General features: G+C 42.1%; 1 long non-coding RNA gene across 1 annotated transcript; it reads right to left on the bottom strand.

The window, feature by feature from the left end:
• Positions 1 to 11,351: 11,351 nt before the first annotated feature.
• On the bottom strand, positions 11,352 to 19,380 carry LOC125333459. Its single transcript, XR_007206863.1, has 3 exons — positions 16,263 to 19,380; positions 13,433 to 13,480; positions 11,352 to 12,482 (listed from the first exon to the last, which is right to left on the bottom strand). It is a non-coding gene; the product is annotated as an uncharacterized LOC125333459 (long non-coding RNA).
• Between the last annotated feature and the right edge of the window lie 596 nt (positions 19,381 to 19,976).

Here is a 19,976-nt window from a genome sequence, read left to right as displayed (position 1 = left end):
TTACGATTTTACTGAGAGTTAATCCAATGGAGGGTGTTCCTGATTTTGGAAACCTGTCTCAGGAGAAGCAGGAGACATAAACATGCTTCAGAGATATTCAAATTAATAACAAGCAGAATGATCAAATAAAAACGTAATCTAAAATGGCTAGGCTTAAAAGCACATTAATTAGACAAATTGGTATTTTCCAGTTCATCCAGTTCATTTACAAAGAAAGTTCAGACTCTCTAAAAGCAGGTTTTATGTCCGCCTCTGTAAGTTTCCCAGGATCCAACTTTTTTCTGTCACACATTTGATAAGGTTTGCATCCACCTGTTGAAAATCAGGAATAGTGCTGGTCTCCTTCCTCTCCCACGCATCGACCACTACAGCTAGTGTCCAGGTTATTTTGTGACTTTTAAAAGCCTTGCGTTAACTCCAATTAAATGTGAAAACTTGTATGCGTGCGAGTAGGACTCGGTGGTGTTCTGTCCTTGCTACTGGTGCTGACGCCTCGGAGAGCACAAAGCCTCATCCCTGACAATTGTGCAGTAATGTGCCCTTGGGAGAGACTCTGCCCACCCCAGACATTCCTAAAGGTACGTGTGTGCCATGGCTGTTGAACCAGCGCTGACATGTGCTGAAACATCCCAGAGCTGTTTGTTTTGGGTCACGCAGCCAGCCTGGCTTGGCACCGTCTCGCTGCTCTTCCCGTGCCTCGCAGCCAGGCTCGCTGCCTCCGGGGGATTGAAAACGATGGAGAGGGATGCCCAATGCCGAGTGCTCTGGGAAGGCTGCTCAGGTGCGCCAGGGGAGATGGAGGCTGCTGCCTTGTGTGGCAGTAACTGGGAGTTATCTCAGATCTGTGGGAATTTCTCTCTTTTATCGTTAGGTCATTGTTTCTTTTGCTTTCTCCTTTTTGGGCTGCTTTATTCTGCCCAAATAATTAATTATTTCTGGGATCAGAGGAAGACTGAGGTTACATCCCTTGTTATAATGCTGGTAGAGCAGGGAAAAGATGAGAGGACAAAATGTGGATGAAGAAGACAACAGAAATACAAATGCAAAGGAGCAGAGACATAAGGTGCAGCAAAGAATCTGCAACAAGTTTGTCAGGTCACCTTAAGTATGGTTCAAGGTGTAAAAAAATGCTGTTCCTGCAGCCTATATTTGGTCCTCTGATTTTTTACCTACCTTAGAAACCGCTGTGAGTTACCTAAAAGCATTGTCTAGTCTTCTGTTACATAAAATATTGCCTCCTTACAGCATGAAACCTGACTGTGGAGTGTGCAGAGATGAAATGCTCCTGGATGACTCTGTGATGGTTTTGGTTGCTGTGGTGATTATCCATCTGTTTAAATACTTCATATGGGAGATTCACAACTCATTTATCATGGAGAAGATTTTCTTACGTTGTGAGAAACACAGCATTATGCCTGATTCTTGTAATTTTACACACTTGACTTGGCAGTATATTCCACTTTATCTGCCATGGCATAAGGACATGGTATAGCATTTATAAACAGAGGGTACCATACTTGGGTTCTGTGTTCACCACTAGCCCAGTAGGCCTGGAACATTGGCACATGTGTGCTGGCCCCTGCAGTTGCAGAGGCTGACTGCAAACACTTCATGAGGGGCCTCCTTTAATGAATCCTCAGTCTGAAGAAGTCACACAGATCAAATTGTTTGTTTACAAAGTCTGATATGAAAACAACATGCGAGCAGATATGAGAGAACGAAATATTTTATATATCTGAATCTTACCAATAGCTCATAATGCATTTAATTCTTACTAGATGTTTTGTTTTTCTTGACAGTTCCCTTCTCCATGGCACAATGTGGCAGATCCTCTTTGGCTTTGAAGTAACTCAGGAAAGGGAGTGATGTATCTGCCTTGCCATTCGCACTCATGTTGTCTTTCTGTAGCAAATGACTGGAGTTTTCTTTCTAGTTAATACCAATTTATTAAAAAGTCTCCATAACAGATTTTTTTTCACTTTTAAAGACTAGCAGAAGAAACAATACTGCATTTAAACTAGCACCCTAAAGCAGCATACATGTTCTGACTTAGAACAGAAACAAGAATTTTTCAACCTAAATTGTCCAACCTGTTCTTGTAACTTTAATTTGCAAGCAAAATTGTTTTGGGTTTTTTTTTAACTTGCTTATGTAGCAGGTTTTCAAATTTCCCCCCTCCAGTGGCAGCAAGCTGTATTCTCATTCCCTGTCACTGGGGACTTGGATGTACTCGTGTGTATTTTTTGTGTCAGAGGTTAGACTGTTTGTTTTTATGACTAATGATGTGGACCTTGGGAGCCACATATCTAAGCACCGTTGAGGAAATATCTAGACTTCTGTTAAAGTGTAATCCCTTTCAGGGCATGCCTATACGGGAGAGTTAAAGACAGCTCAAAGCTCTCTCTGCCCATGCTCCCCACTGGCTGGAGCCAAGCCAATTCCATCTTAGGAATCTTTTAGTTCAGCTCTCTGCCTGTGCTGCTGGGTCTCTGAGATGTGCCTGTGGGCACGGTGAGCACAGCATGCCTGAGAGCCACATTGCTGCAGAACAGATAAAATTATTTGAGGAAAATACGTCCTAAAGTGTCACTGTCTTTAAAATACTGAATGTAAACAAGGGCAGGTTTCATGCATGCTCAGTGAATAAGGCTAAGTGTATGATCTAAGGGATCAAGTCCTTCTCAGGTCTGGTACTGAGTGAATTTTGCCCAAAATGTGCTTGCATTACACTTTAGACAGGCATCAGGGTTCACTTCCTTGTACTTGGTGTCTTATGGTTCTTCATGTGAGAGCTCCTGACATGCTGTGCTCTTAAGCCATATAAAAAAAGCCATAATTGAGTCTTAGACACTGTGGTATTTATAATAATTTTGAAACCTCAGAGAGAACAAACATTTAGAGGTTTACAGACAGTCATCATCTTTATGAAGTGTAGGGTCTATTTCTGCATTGTCTGCAGGACCCTGCTGAGAATCTCCATGTCCTGCTCATTGCAAAGCTGCAAACCCAGCATGGGCTCTACTTTTTTCCAAGGATGTGCGCATACATCTCTTATAAATAAGCAGTTATGGTTGTTTCATTAGACTTCTAATAACATCTCAATTTTATTTTCCTTTCAAAGATGTTTATTCAGTGTTGACACATATTTATAATAACATCTCAACAGTAAGAGTCTATCCTGTCAGATTTACAGCTATTATAAAATATGATGCTATCTGCATACAAATGGATGGTGGGAGCCCTACAGACATTTCCCCTATTATTACTGCCTAAGGAAGCAATAAAAATTTAACATTTACCATTGGAAACACCTGCAGAGATTAAATTAAAACTAGATTATATGCTTATCAGTTATATGTTACAAAACCAAACTCTTTAGAGATTAACATAAAAATCATTGTTATCAAAATCTTATTAAAAGCTTCAGTTGATACACTCCATTTTGCACCTCTACTGCTCAAGCGTTCTCCGTGTGTGACTTATTGAGTCTTTGTGCAGCTGTAGGGAGGGGAGGCAGGGCAGCCTCACTGACAGCTTTGCTATTGCCTCAGCAAATGCCTACCCTGATATTTGGATTTGTCCTTCCCTCTCTGATCCCAGCCACTCTCTGAAGGGCTCTCCACACTGCATGCTGTGTTTCTTGAGCATGGCACCAAGACAGGCTCCAGGCTTCCTCATAGAGCTCTGCTGGGAATTACTCTGGAGAGCACTTGTCCTTCCTGCTGAACTCGTTCCTTAGTATGGTCAGCAGGAGCAAGACAAGGGATTTTAAAAGGCTAGAAGCTGAGGACAAGGAGCTGCTATTGCTGCTAAGCAGATGGTCTTGTGTTTAGTTTGTGCAGTCTTTGACATGTTGCAAACATGCTGCAGAAAAGAGAGACCTGGGAGGCAACTGGGCTGGAGTTGATCTCTGACCTGGAAATTCAAAATGCTTCTGGATTTGGGCTTTGCTGCTACCAACGATTGAGAAGCTTAGAGTGCAGATAATCTACCTGCTCTGGCTCAACGAGGACATGCAGATCCTACCTGTGCCTGATTTGCACACACAGTGGTTAGGGTTTATTTCTCCATCTGGTATTACAGTGACCTCTTTGACTCCAGGCATTAGAAGCAACCTGCCTTGGGCATATTCCAAACTGTGTATGGGAGGGTACCACTCATGAACAGCCTGAATTGCTTACGTGAAGGCCCAGGCCAAAACCCCCTTTGATTGTGGAGATTCTCCTGAGTTTGGTGGATCTGGAGGAGGTCACACTAAGAAGAGGTTAAGATCATTTTTGCTGTGATTGTAAAATAATCAGTCATGTAGTTTACCAAAGGCCAAACATGGAAAAGGATTAAGGAGTGTCAGACCATGGTTTCCTCAAGACATCTAAGCTGAAGACAAATTTGATGTAGGGAAGCTTCTGGTGATTTTTTTCCAACCCCTCACCATCTCCTCTGGTGTGTTGGCACTGACTGTAGCATTTAGTTAATGAATGAGAAGTGTTGGGCGAATCCAACTTAAAAAAAATCCCACAACAACTACTTAAGTTTATAAAAATAGACAAAATAGGGCATAGACCTATCGGGTGAGGAACGCAGAGCCAAAGCAGAGCCAAAGAAACAGAGCAGAAATGGCTGAGGCTTGCTTTGCAGGGTAGAAAAAATGTCTGTGCAACCATGGCCTAACATTTTAAGTAATAAGGGTTTGCTGGCCAGCTGATTTTCACTGAAATAGGTTAGGGAGTGTTCAAACAAGTATATCCAGATCAGAGGGGTGGTAACCTATTGCTGGGCAATGCTCACCAGCCTCTGGGCAGACTGGGGGAGGACTGTGCTGTCAACAGAGCTAGATTTGGGAGGAGACGTGTCCACAGCCTGACTCCTAGCACTGTCGCAGCCTAACCCAGGCCTGCAGAGTGCCCCTGTCTTGGAACAGCTGGAGTGTGCACTTTGCCTTCCCTCATGCCTGCAGGGACAGGCATACATTAGCATTTTTACGACAAGCTCTCCTTTGAGGGGAGGTAATGGCCAGACCCGGTCACTTCAGCACCAGCCATGGGCACATTCCAGCTCTGTGTGGAAGCCTGAGTTCTGTCATTTTACTTGGACAAATCATCATATTTAACTTGGAAAGGCCTGCTCATCCTCTCTTGTTCCACTTTCAGGCTCTGAGCAGAGTGAATTATATACAGGAGGATTTAAGATTTCATTTTTCATAAATGATGCACGTTTTTGTATGTACCTACCTATAGACAAGATGTAGAAACTCCTTAACTGTAGTCTGAATTTTCCTTCATTATTATGCTAAATAATTCACTTCTGCTGCCACTAGAGGTATAACATTCACTTGAACAAATACCAAAGGAAACATTTAGTTGGAAACCTTGCCTGTATTAATATTTCATTTTTCAAATAATGTTTTTGATCTGTGTTCTTTTGGAGGCCTCAGCCTACTTTGCCTATTCCTGTTGGGCAGCCTTTCTTTTATTGAACTACAGCTGGCTACTCCTGAGATGAAATGCCACTTTGTGATTAAAGGGTACAGAATTGAGTGCTCATTTAAACTGCATAAAAAGCTAAATTATAGTATCAGTCATTGTATCAATCATCTGTGACTACCTCATGTGCAGCCTTGTACCAACACATTCATAAGTCTCATTCTACATCAATTCTGGTGCAAATTTACATTTATTCCAAAATGCAAACATAACAAAATTTATTTTAAATTAATTTGCTTTTTTTCCCCCCCATGTAATAACCAGTTCTCAGATATAATCTCCCTCTTGAAAGTCATGAAAATGTCAGTGGGGACAAGGGTAGAAATGAAGTTTCCAGATTTCCTTTGGCACTGGTAGGAGAATTGCTGCATAACCTGGGGTTTCAAGGCAGACCTGCAGCACCTACCTGGTCTGAGTGCAGCCCAAGGGATGGCTCAGCTCAGGGGTGATGGCTTGTTGTAAGGAGTCTAAATGACACCTGGCCACAACCTGGTGGGGACATAATCTTTGTCTGTTCGAAGACTGTAACCTTTCTTTCAAAATGTTCTGCCACACTCAGAGCCAGGCATTGCTCAGCCGGGGCTGTGGAGCCTCGGGGAGGTTTCTGTGGGCACTGCCTGCTGTGGCACCACCAGCTCTCCCCACTACCTTCGCCTTCCCACTGCCGTTCCATGTGCTCTTCCCACCTCCCCCTCAGCTGGGCCCGAGCAGCGCAGCCCAGCCAGACGCCAGCGCGGGAGCGAGAGTGGGGACAGCGAGTGACACCAGTTGGAGCTACAAACCTGCATGGAGAGCAAGCCTCAAAACAACTTTCCTGCCGCGTTCTCCTTGCAGGACTGCACCCACCTCGCTCCAGGGAGAAGTGGAAGAAAGCAGGAAACAGCACCATGATCTTTCACCAGTTTTGTGAAGTTTAATTTGTTAGCTTGGGTAAAATTGCAGCATTCAGAAAATAAAGGTGTGATGGTTAGACTGAAACATGGGCTCTAATTCAGAATCCCCTGAACTGCAGCATGGTGTACCCCCTGCTTTATAGGCACTGTGCTACTTGTCACAGGAAAATTATTTTGGAGAGAAAATATTGAAACAAGACACCAGATGATCTCAGAAGTTTTCCTCTAAAATGAAATTTTGAGAAAATTATTGATTGCTTGAAGCATTTCATTACAGTAAAAGTGGGCTTTAGCTGGGAAAGGTGTTCCCAGCATAAGGGAAGCACAGATCCTCATAAAACTTCTGGCCTAGTGCATTCTTTCTCCAATACAAAACTAATAGCACAGTTCAGTATAGACCACATACATATTGCAGTGGTGTACTCTTACTTTCAGTTTTCTTTATACTTTTTGTAGTAATACTGATAAATTCACCAAAGCCTTATTACACTCACAAGAAATATTTTACTAAGAGAAACAATGTACAGTTGGAATACTTTGGATTATATTAGGATAAAAGTTGATAAAGTTATACCACTGAAATTATAGCAAAAGGAGATAAAAAATAGATCCATGGAATTTATTGAAAACAACAGCACTGCTGTCTGACCTTATTTCTGCCCTCTACACAGTCATTAGCAAGACTGTGCCATTCATTTACAGCTTCCTCCTATTGCAGGCCCAATCTTAGGCAGTAAATTCGATTACAGAAGTATTTTCACTGAAGCAGTTGTGTTTCGAATAAAGTTACCAACTTATTTTCTCACAAAAAAATCAAGAAAATGCATGGCAACCTTGTATGCTTTGTCCATAACTTTGATAACTCTTCCCAGTGATACAATTTAGGGTCAAGTCGACCTTTATGGGTTTCACAGCTAAAGCAACAGTTACATAAAAAGGATGAATGAGCAACAACAAAAGAGAAAGGCTGGGATCATATAATCTGAACACCATAACTGCCTGCATTTATACTTTACTATTTCAGTGAGGGAGGCAGCACTGGAGAGTGGTAAAACTCATAATTTTAAGTAAGGAAATGGAGGTTCTGCTCTCATTTCTGCCTTTTATTCCCTGTATTGCCCTAAGTCATTTAAGACCAGACTGCAAATGCTACCCTAGATTAAAAAGGCAGAAAGCGTGCAGTTAAAAAAAAAAAAAAAAAAAAAAAAACAACCACAAAGCAAACCAAACTTGTTACCACAGTCAAAATTCTGCTGGGTGGTGAAGAAAAGGGGGCGTGCAGCAGTCAAGGTGATTTTTACGACAAAAGTGCCTTTGGCTCCTACTGATTAGACACTGACTTCTTCCTCAGCGAATGAGAATAAAATATTGACACCATGTGAAGCATGTTGGATGTGAGTTGGTTTATATGACTGTAAACAGCTGGGACTAATATTTGTCACTAAACTAAAATATTGGCAACTACACAAGTTGAGAGTGTCTACAAGGAGAGTGTCTCTGTTGCTCAGTCTTGCTGGTTGGTTATGCTTCCTGCTTTAGTTTTTTTCTGGGATACAAAAGGCTCCATTTTCACACAGACTAATAACTTAATTATTACAAGAGATGTATGACATGCCCATAACCATGGCTGATAGAAGTGTTTCAATTTTGTGTGATCCTAGACCAAATCTGGGCTCATCTGGAGAGCTTCTTCCAGCATGGCAATACTTGGTTTTTACAGGACTTTCTTTCCTTTCTCTGCAGGATTCTGGGGAAGGCATCTGGAAAGGCTTAAGGAGCTGGATAAATTTTGGGTCCCCTTGAGGGAGTAGGAAAGAGTCCCTAGCCTTTGAGGCCAGAAATTCATACTTTCCTTACTTTGTTTGCAAAAACTGACCTGTTTATGCCTCTCTCCCCAAGGTTCAAAAAGGAAGGGACTCTTTTAGAGAGGCAGCAGATTGGCCTCAATGTCATTCAAGCCAACGGAGTTTTTGTTCAGGTGCTGTATTTGAGGCTTAACTACTTCTGATTTTAACTGTTCTTAAAATACTTCTGCACTAACAATGTAGAATATTAGCACACATAAGTCTGTGGGGCTTGCTGTAACAGTTTGCTTATAGTTTCATTGACCTTGACAGCAGTAAACAACAGTGTTTCCAGAGGGAGAACTGAGTTTTTCTGTGTTTGTTGTGCTAGTTCTTGGTTCAGGAATTTTTTTCCACTATTGTCCATTAAAATTTGTTTTATGGCCTGTGTGACACAGTGACTGATGCTGAAATCCTCTGATGTTTTTTGGAAATGCAATAGAAGCAATTTCCAGCCCATGTCACAGGAAATTTGCATGTTCCAATGAATAAAAATTAAGATGAAGCAGGATGTGTGGGAAGACCTGGTAGTGACAGAATCACTCCCAGCTGCTTTCTTGGTTGCAGAGTAATCACAAAATGAAGATTTTTACCAAGCTTGTTTAAATCCTCATCACTGGATTTTGGAAGGATGTGGCCACTGCCAGCTGCCTTGCCGAGTTATGTGTATGTTCTGTACCTCTGGAAAACTCATGATTAGGCTCTGACCAGAAAACAAGCCTCAGTGAGAAAGAACTGTCACCGAACCCCTAAAGTCCACTGTCTGCAGAGTCCCATTTCTTAGATGAGCTGGTTTTGTTTTAATGGTGTTAAGGAAAAGCTCTATTTGGAGGCAGAGGGCAGAGTATAACCCTGGCCTCTGAAATCAGATTGCACTCTTTTGCCTATCTACTGGGAAAGGAGCAGCTGAGGATAAAGCTTGCACACAGGCAGCTCTGTATAGTGTTTCAAGGAAAGCTTTAGAAAAGATAAGATTCTTATTTTGTACTTTAACAAAGAGCTGCACTGACTGCAGGAGTCTTCATGTTACACTCACAGCAAATACAGCACTTTTCCATGGCATTGCTGCAGCACTGCCCTACCTCATTTTATTGCCCTTCCTGTTTGCCACATCACCAGCTCCAGGGAGCTGGGGGTGCTGTGGATGTGCCAGTCCCAGAGCCTGGAGGCAAAGGGTTCATGGAAGAGCTTTCTGAGTCTCTGCAAGCAATGAGAAGTTAAGAGTCCAGACTTTGCTGCTTTTGCTTGAAAATAGTAAACAAGTAAGAAAAATATTATGGTTGTATCTGATATGCAGCAAGGCTTTAAATTTGAGTTTACTAACCTTTCAAGTGCTCCACATATCCCTTATTTGACCAGAGCTTTGCAAACGTGGCCCTGTGAGGGTTGCAGGGGTAATTGGCTAGCAGCCTAGGACTGTATTTAATTAGCAAGGAATGCACCGGCCCTAACTGCATTCTCTGTAGGAGTCACAACCCACATGGCTACAGGTGCTGTCCTGTTTGCTCCTCAGGCCCAGGGACTACCCTTCCTCCGGCAGGAGTGCTGCATGTTGCAGCTTGTGTTGCATTTGGAAAAGAATATGTTTGGATATCACTATCAGACAAAAGTCTATTTTCTGATTTTTGCTCTGCCATAATGACAGGCAATATCCTCAGATTTAGGGTCCTGCTGCCCTCTTAGTACACAAACTACTGGTTCTCATAACTTTGCTGGATTCACATTTTTTAATGCCTCTTTGATTAACCATTTTGGGATAGCTGGGCCTGCCTCTGACTAGCATCAGCTGCTGATCTTCCTGAGTTCATCTGGAGTTTCAAGTGATTGATACCTCAGAGAATTAAGCTCAAAGTGCACCAAGCGAAACTGCCTAGAGCGAAAATACCCACAGTCAAAGCCCATTAACTGAAATGTCTGTGTTTCACTGAAAGTCCCTTTGGAAAGCTGAGGCTAATTTTCCTTTGTTGCCACCATTCTGAATACTCTGCCTTGATACACTAAGATGTAATATACTGTTCTGGTTTTTTAAGCAGTTTGATGACTAAATACTGTCTTTAGTGCTAATTTATGAATTTTTCAAAAAAGGTAACTTCTATTTTTATGGTGATTTTAGCTTTATCAGGTGATTGTTTGCCTGGGACATGATTCAGGTAAGCTCCTGTTATGTGTATCAAAGAGTAATTTATGATTTCAATGCATTAAGTTATGTATTTTGCATCATGGTGGCTCCTCCTAAAGAACAACAGGAACCGTATAGAACTGTGCTTCTCTCTTTGCTTGTTTTCCTTCTGATCTACACTTGTTTTTTCATAACCACTTTTCATAGGTTTGTTCCTTTATTTTTCCTCTATACATCCATTTTCCTGCATTTTATTTTCCTCGTTGTTAGTGTTCCTTACTGTGTGAGCACTGAGAAGACCTGAGTAACTGGAGAAGGGAAAAGGCTTATTGAGCACTTAGCTGGAAACCCCAAGGCATTGCATTGAGATACAAACCCCTGAGGGGCACTGTCCAGTCTCAGTGACTCCCTTCCCAGAAGACCCACAGCAGCAGGGGTGCTGAACAACTCAGGACCCCTCTGCCTTAGTGCAAGTGTACCATTTGCCTCTATTTTTCGATTTAATATGTTCCTAAGCTGATAATACAAGTGCTGTGGGAACCTTGATTCACCAGTAGCTTATCACAGATTTCCACTGTGCCAGACTGTCACTAGGCTTTTGTGGTCTTCCCCCTTGAATTTTTAATTTCATTTCTTGTAAAAATATATATATGTAAGGTCTATACCCCGCACTGATCACCCACCGTGTCCTTTTTCCTTCCTCCTTATCTGCTGCCTTCTCCTCTCTTCTGCTTTTCTGCTGGATGGTAAAATGAGGGAGCAGGATGTGTGTGCTGGGAGGAAAGGGGCGTTTGCACAGGGAGATGGCAGGGGGTGGCAGGAGCGTGGGGCTGGGGATAAGGGACAAGCTGCCTGTCCCTGGCTCAGTGGTGATGTAGAGTGTGTGTTGTGCAAGGCTGCAGAAGTGTTGGGGTGACAAATGAGCATGTTGGGACATGGGAAAGGACTGGCACAAACTCCCAGTTCAGTTGGATTTTCCTTGCAAACACAATGGGTTTAGCTGAATAGGGAATAACTGAAGTTTGAAAATGTTTGGATGAGAACTGGCATTATTACAGCCTTTTATTTTTAATAAAAGGGTGAGCATAATCATAATTGGAAATTTTTGTCCTTTATATGAATGTTGAATATAAAATCTTTTATTGCAGATATTATTTTTTAAAAATTAAACTGAGTGACTTCAGGGTGGAGTTTCTGGTTTTTCTTTTTGTTTGTTTGGTTTTCCTTGCTGTCTTAGGTAAATTGTTACTTTCACTTGTCTATGGAGACCAGTTGTTTGGTTGCTTTGTCTTTCTTTTTTTGTAGAAAGTCCTGAATTATTATTGGGGACTGATGAGCATTTTGACCAATAATGAGGGCAGCTACATTTTTTACCCTTTAAATATGAGCTAAATGCTACAATTAAATGCCAAAACATAGGATCGAAATTTTCCTTGGTTTAACCCGAGGTAATGCAATATTCTCTCTCTGCACAATTATAAGTGTGGTTGCTCTAGGGAAAAATGGGGGAGGGTTGGATTGCAAAGCTCTCCCAGAAGCATCTCCTGCCCTCTGAGGAAGTCTGCTGGAAGACAGAGTCGGGCAGGAGAATGCAGAGAACGTTTTCTGCTCCTTAGTGATGTGCAACACCCGGGCTCACGGCTCAGCACAGAACAACAGGAACTGCCACGCTGTTTCCAGGAACAGCCAGCAGCACTCAGGGAGGAAGGAAAAGGCCACATACCGAATCATCTTGACTTGGTGCCTCCTCCCAGCTCTGGGTAAGGGTTTGAAAACACAAAAGTTTCACCAAAGCTACAGTGTTTATTTGCTGTTGATCCCACATGAATTTGTTTAATGCCTTTTAAAATCCATTTTCAGTCTCCACAACCTCCTGAGGCACTGACTGCCACAATGCAATTACGGATGCTAGGAAAGAGTACTTCCTTTTGGGTGTGTTTGTTTTAAACCTGCTGCTAAACGTCTTTGTTGGATGCCCCCTCAGCTTTTGTACTGCAAGAGAAAGTGAACAATTACTCTGCATTTACCTTCTCCATTCAGCGTTTTACACACTGCCATCATTTCCCTCTGCAGTCATCTTTTTTTTCCAACCTGAAGAGCCTTTGTCTATTTCATTTCTTCCTCCAGTGAAACTGTTCTGTATCTGAAAAAAGATAAATGTGGGCTTTTTATTACTCCTCTCTTTTTTTCTCCTTTCAGACAAAACTGTTGCATAAACCCTATACAGGAATGCCACGGTTAAAAGATTCTTTGGTGCTTCTTTGTGCCAAAATAATTAGCTTTTGACTCTTGGAAAGTACCAAAATAATTAGCTTTTGGCTCTTGGAAAGTACCAAAGGCTTCTGAAAGGAGAGAAAACTTTGTTGTAACCCTCTCCAGTTTGAGATTGTGTTCATATTCAAAACTAGGTAAGAGAATGCAGCAAGTAAACAGAAGTGTCTGGGTTTGAAGTTCTCCTTTGTTGCCAACAAACCTTCCAACTTAATACACAAAAATCGAGTGAGTGCAAGGAAGTGACAAAACTGGGACCTGAGAGTTCCAGAAGTTCAGTAATTCAGTCTGTAGTGAGCAAGGTCAGCAGCACTAAGAGGACACAGAAAGCAGCTCCACAGAGAGTGGGGCTGTTTTATTCTACTTAGTCCAGAATAAGCACAATATCTTCTATTGTGTCCAAATATGAAGTGACAGTGGAGTAAAAGAGAGTACATTTTAATTTTAAGTTTCTGTGTTCCTATCTGGCACAAATACTCCATCTGAGAGAGGCAAATGCAAATGTCTCCAGATCTGAGCACAACCATCTTCAGGGAACACCTTCCTGTCCTTTCAGTCTGGCAAAGTCACAAAGCTCTTCCACCTTGTGCCCTTTTTTCCTACCTTGTCACATTCGAGCTGACTCTTCAAGAGCACACCTACTTCTTGCTTCCTGCTGTGTCTCAGTTCTTTGGATTTCCCATCTGCTGTGTGCTGCTGGCAATACTGCTGCCCTGCACTGTCTCCTCTTTCCATGCTCCTACACAGAGAGCTGCTCTCACAAGATGAGGTTGTGTCCCTGCCTAAGGTCTTCCTGGAAACTTGTTTCTTCCAAACACTTACCAGATACCTCAGGAGATGAGTTTTCACTTTCTCTTCTTCATTATCTATCTAAAAAAAAAAAAAAATTGAAGAATGAAAATATCTTTGTTTTATTTTCCCATGCACTTGCTTTTTGCTGAGTTTCTTGCTAAGCTCCCAGTGCTGCTTGGGCCTTTTGCTCCCGTCCCGCCTTATTGTCTTGTTACCACCCACTCATTAGATCATGGCTGAAATTAGCTGGTAAGAGCTACAGGGCAGGGTTGATTCCTCTGCCTCTGTAGTGAGGGCTTGATCTGGTTTTAAGTGATTTAAAAAAAAATTAGTGAAAACAACAAAATAAGGACTTCTGCAACTGGGGAAACCAAGGTAGAAAGGCCAGGTACCCATGGAAAGTGCTGGTGAAGGTCTGTAACAGAGCCAGCAAGAGCTCATGTGCCACTAAAGCCTTGTGTTCCAAGTAGATCATTCTGTCTGCTTTTGTAACTCTCTTTAATGACAAATAGTCTTTAGGATTAAATATGGGATTCCTATGCAGGAAAAATTATTTTATGAAAATTGCTTATGGTAAAATGCAATGCTTTTATGGCACAGTGTTTTCTGTATAATTTTGGGTGTTTTGGGAGAACTAAATCATGATAAACATATTCATGTCATAGAAGTGTTTGGTTTCAGTAAGATGATGATGATGATCTGTTAAGGATATGTTGGAAATGTTAATATTCATCCCTAAATTATAGTAATATTTCCTGTTTGGGACCAGTAAGTTACTTTAGGTGCCCTCAGCACAGAGTTAACATCCCATGGAATGGTATCCATCAATATTTTGGAGACTGCCCCTAAGTTTTATTTTAAGACAAAAGGTGCCATGCCAGTGAGGGACAGTGCATGTTCCGAGTGCAGTGAAATGATGGTGAGGGGTGAAAGGTGACTTGCTGAGCTGAAATCAGACGGCTGAGGCTCCCCAAGGCTTCCAGCAGGGTCTGGTCTGCTTTGGATCAAGCACAGGCAGCATGTGGAGTGCAGTCAGGTTAGCTAAACTTTCTCTGTGGGAGATACTTTGAACTCTGCAAGGGAGAATTTCTGTTGCAGGCAAGCCATATACATAGTAAAAAATCGTAACTGTGTCCAGAAATGAAACAGCCAAGTGTGGCTTTTGCTTTGATAAATCCTGTCAGTTCAGAGCAGGTCCCAGTCCATGAATATTCTTTGCCATAAAGCAAATGCTGATAGGTAATAGATGAAGCAATGTGAACTTCTCACTTGGTGGCAGAAATCTGCGTAACATAGCCTGGGAAAATGACTCTCCTAACCAGTCCCTGTTGGCTCTAGTCTATTTAAACATATGTATTTTCAGGTTTCAGTTCTGGTAACGATATGCTGCTTTTATGACTCTTCCTCACAGGAACCCAGGCAGAAGGATGTAGTTTTCCTCAGAAGTGGCAATTTTTTAGTCTGTCTTCATATTTTACACTGTAGAATGTAATAAAATCCAAATCCTGCCACTTTGCGCATTTATTTAATTCATATTGTTGCTTTCCACATTGGTAATACTCTAGGTTTTGGGCTTTTTTTAATGCCTTTCATCCAAAGATCCCAAGCTGATTTGGCTTGATTCCCAGGTACAGCTTAGCAACAGTTAGCATAAGACCAGTAAAAGGAAGTAACGGGGAATTTCATGCAGTTCTTGGCTGGCTGTCAATTCAAATGCACCTACAGTCGGAGCATCCCCAGCTTGTGAGCCCCTGCTTCCCGTGGCTGTGACTGCCTGGTGCAAGGCTCCTGTCTCAGCCACAAATCCCTCTCCCTTTCTCTTACCCCTCAGAACAAGCTCTGTTTTCTCCCTGTGTTTATAAGCGAGAGATGATAAATCTTTCTGTGGGGAGACCTTGGCAGGACATATGGGGGCTTGGGGCTGGGGCCATTAATCTGATGTTATTTGGTGTTGGATCACAAACATGCATTAGGCTGAAGCACACACTTTCAGTTTTGTATCTCCCTGCATAGGCATGTGCACAATTTTAATTTCTTTCTTATCTTCAGGTTTAGAGTAACTCAGTTCTCCAGTTTGCTAAACTGGAGAAGGTTTCAGTTTCTTTTTCAGCAGCCAGAATATTTTTCAAACTTTTATTGTGAATGTTGTTTCTTCTTTGGAGACTCTTGGACTTTGAAACCTGTTCTCATATGGAAAGCCTTGCCTGTCTGGAAATCTGTTCTGGCTTGCTTTGCTGTTCAAAGTGCTGCTTCGTGGGTTAATTTTATGTCTCCTCAGAGACATTTTGTCAGAATTTTGCTTATCTACCAGTATTGCAAAACGATCCCCCATCTTAGGCAACCAATCACTTCCTCATCCTCTTCTCATTGGTCTTTAAAGCAAAATGGAAATTAAACCATATCTGCTATTACACGGGCTGGGTATCTGGCTTTCACCTTTGGACTGTGGGCATATTAACTGTGCTTGCATAAAAACCTTGCAGGAAGAGGAAACCTTGCTGAACTGTGCACAGCAAAGGGTTAACACATGTCTGAGGGAGAAGGGGAAAAAAATCAGGATGGCTGGACTCTGCCCCTTTGCTAAGTGGCTGCTTTTTCTGAAGTACATGGAAGACAGATGAAAATCCTCAGAGCTGCCCTGAATTATCTTCCTGAGCATACAGCTCTCTTTTTTTTTGTAGTTAAATATGACAGTTATAGTGCTGTATTTATGCACAGTCAATAAATCAGCAGAAAAACGTGCTGCAGTCAGGGCATGTATCCATAGTCTGTTCCTTATATTTTAGCTGAAAATGGAATTCCTGAATTTGCTGAAGCCGGTGAAAAGAAATTCAGGTGCACATTTCCACCAGAGACTTACAAAAAGTCTGATGGCTCACAGTAACCAGGGTTTCCTCCTCAGCTTCCATTACTGTCCTCCCATCTGCAAACCCAGACTCCTGAAAAGCAGCAAAAGGGCAAATTTTGGATCAGGCTCCCAAACTCTTGAGTGGAATCATTGCAGAAAGGAGATGGAACAAGTGAAAGGGGCAGAAATCTTTAAGGGTGAGTGGAAGTTTGTAGTGTAGTTACAAAATAGAAAAAAGAAAAAAGGTCCTGCTAAGCAATATCCTGGAAAATACTGGTTTGGAGGGTTTGTTTGTGTTCGTTGGTTTGGGGTTTTTTTTTCTGTTTTGTTTTTCCAGAAGGGGCTGTGTGACACACTGGCAGAAGCAGGCTGGCCTTTTCTAGTGTCTGGCTTAAGAGCAGCTAACTGCTGACAGGGGAGAATATTTTGCCGTGATACAGCACACAATATCAAAGGACTTGAATTTGCTCAGCTTCTGCCATCTTGAATATAACTGCGAAGGAGCTGTTATTTAGCACAATTTCTTACCTTCCACATGCAGGTTCAGCTGCACACAAAATTCTTTAAGTTAACCTGGGATTTCACCTTTCTGAAAGGGATGGCACAGATCTATGGCTGGCTAAGACCTAAACCCTTCTGAATTCTCACTGTGGTACTGAAAAATGCCAAGCAAGTGTGGGGCCAAGCAAGTCCCTTAGCTTTGGTGGCAGCCCCTTTTTTTGTGTATTAGGGATCATACCTCCCAGCTCATGGCATGGATTAATCTATATTTTGGTAGTGATTTAGCAGTGACCAATTCTGCTCTGGCTGGAAGCATTTAAAATTAAGCAGGAAAGTCATCCAGGCAGTTGTATTACATGACCAAGATAGGGAGTCACAGCAGCAGAGGAAGGTTTGAAGGGTTTAGCTGTTGATCCAGATTTTAAGTAGATAATTTCTGACAAATGTATCCAGTGTGCCCCAAATTCAGGTGGCTAATCGGTGCCAAAGCTGAGTACCTTCGGTGCCTAAAGCAGCATGGCTTCTGTCTCACAGGTGTATTACTTGTTCAGGGCAGAAAGCAGCTAGGTGAGAAAAAAGTAAGATGAAGCAATATAAAAGTGTTAAGAAATGAACTGTTAGTGCTAAAATCCTGTTAGAAGCAACAGCTTAGGACAAGAAACAGAAAAATAATACTTTATCAGTGCAACAGGAAAAAATACCACTGATCTGTTTGGTTCAAAAATTATTAATCCAGAATTCTGTTCCTTTTTACTGTGGGATAGAATATCTACACAGAAATTATTTCAAAATATTTAATTATAGGAGAGCTTAACCTGCTGTAGCTGTTGTGATTAATTGCCCCATAAAGACAATTTCTTTAACTATTGCGGTTGAAGAAATGTAGATGAGTGTATTTTCAATCAAAAACCAAGAAAAGTTTAAACTCTATAGAGGTGATGAATGTCCACCGCCATAGCTGCCAGGTAGTCAGCATTGCAAACACAAATTGTACAGAGGAGCAGTAAAAGCCACTCTAGCTGCATTCATGCATGTAAGCAACCATGGTGTCTGTAATTTCAGGAATAAAAAGTGTCTCATTAAACTAAATAAATGTCTTGTACTGTGCCTAGAAGCTTGCTAGACTTTAGCTCTTGCAGTGTCCAGCTGGAGCAGGATCCAAAAAACAAGATCCTCAAGAGAGAAAGAGGGAGACTAAATGAACTTTGTCTGCTACTGCCCTTGGAAAGGTCAATCTGTGATATGGGAAACAAGAGTTTCATCTTGACCTTTAAATACTATGTTTGGACGGGAAAGAAGTGGCTTTTAGGTATCTGGTGATCTGGAATAAAAAAAAAAAAAAAAGTGAGGATATGAACTTGTAATTGTTTAGCATTTCATACAGCCCGTCAAGGAGGCTGCAGGACATGGGGCCGCTGGGTTGCCAGCTGGAATTGGCTGAGGTCAGCTGGAGGCAGAAGGGAGTCTCTGACCTCATCTAGTTGACATGAGAGCAATGCATAGGTGGCCTCATCGAGTTCCCGGTGCCAGGACCTGGCGGTGTTAGGTGGCATCTTCTACCAATAGTTCAGTTTCCATTCAGGCCTTTGCAATCCATTCCTGTCCAGGAGTTATCTTTCCAGATTAACATGCAGTGGTACAAAAATACAGTATGTGCATTTTTATCTTATCTATAGAGATTCAAATCCCATTTGTTTCAGTCTGGCTCCATTCATGTGTACTAATCACTTGCGTAAAAATATTTATCTGTTTATCCCTCCTGGCATTTCTGCTATGATAGCTGAAATTCAGAAACTTTGATCAAAGATACACTCACACATGCACAACTTACGGAGGGCTTGGATAACGGAATGGAGTCTCCAAGTTTGACGGGATTCTCTTTCAAAATGAGCTGCTTTTCAACTTTCAACTTGAACACACTTTTGGTTCAATAGAATTAAATAATGAAATAATGTTATTTGAAAAATACCCGCAAAAGTTTTTTTAAAAGACAAACTTCTTTCTAAAGCCAATATAGAGACTTTGTAGGTCCTGTGTGCAGGTGTTGGGCTTTTTCTGGTGACAAAAGGGATGTGTACATGCCTGAATTAAATGAGTTTACATCTCTGATTATTCTGATCAAAATGGGCAATGGTATCTTTACCAACATTCATATTTCATAATGCTCTGTAATGGGACATTAGAATTCACCTGTGATGTTGTGCAACAATAGTATTGTCCAAGTGCTTCACAAAAGCTGAGTGAGAACTGAAACTGATTCTACCTGCTGTTGAAATGAATGGCAAAAAAATATGTGGAAAAAGCCTTTGAATTTAAAAGCACTGGAAAATATTATCAGTTTCTTTATTTTTTTAAAATAAGATTTATGTTGACAGTGCTGCTTTTGTGTGTTTTGGATTTACTCCTGGAAGCAAACAAGCATTCATGAGCGGACATAGTGCTAAATACTTCCTCAGTCTCCTTCCCCTTATCTGTTTGCTATCAGTGGTGGCTGCCAGGCCCACCGGAGCAGGACACCTTGAAGAGGACGCTCAGGGAGGACCTTATTTCTCTCTAAAATTACCTGAAAGGAGGTTGTAGCCAGGTGCAAGTTGGGCTCTTCTCCCAGGCAACCAGTGGCAGGACACAGGGACATGGCCTTGAGCTGTACCAGGGGAGGTTTAGGTTGGACATCAGGAGGAATTCCTTCACAGAAGGGGTGATTAGACCCTGGAACAGGCTGCCCAGGGAGGTGGTGGAGTCACCATTCCTGCAGGTGTTTTAAGGAAAGACTGGATGTGGCACTGAGTGCCACGGTTTGGTTGACAAGGTGCTGTTGGGCCATAGGTTGGACTCGATCTCAGAGAGACTTTCCAAGCTAATTGATTCTGTGATCCCTCCTTTCAGATACTTTTTTTTTTTTTTTTTTTTTGTAATCTGAGCGGTAGGAAATAATGCAGGGTTTATGTATTTTCAGTTTTGCTACAATTAATTTGTTGCCATCCTGCCTTGATCCAGGTACACTGAGGTGCCCTGTTGGTGTGTGATGCCCAGATACAGGCACTGCCTGTGGGAGATGGCTGTTAACCGAACGGGAAAGGATCGCACGGGGGGGTCTGGGGATTTAGTGCTTAAGTGAAACCTCTAGAGACCAGGAACGGGGGCGATTATGTCACCGGGTGAGCAGCTGAGAGGCTTCGCTCGGCTCCCCGGGGCCAGCGCACAGCTCCTGCACATTCCCCTCTG

The sequence above is a fragment of the Corvus hawaiiensis genome, chromosome 14 (assembly GCF_020740725.1).
Source record: "Corvus hawaiiensis isolate bCorHaw1 chromosome 14, bCorHaw1.pri.cur, whole genome shotgun sequence".
Classification (NCBI taxonomy): Eukaryota; Metazoa; Chordata; class Aves; order Passeriformes; family Corvidae; genus Corvus; species Corvus hawaiiensis.
The sequence above is the reverse complement of the archived record's forward strand: the minus strand, read 5'-3'. Positions and strand labels throughout refer to the sequence as shown.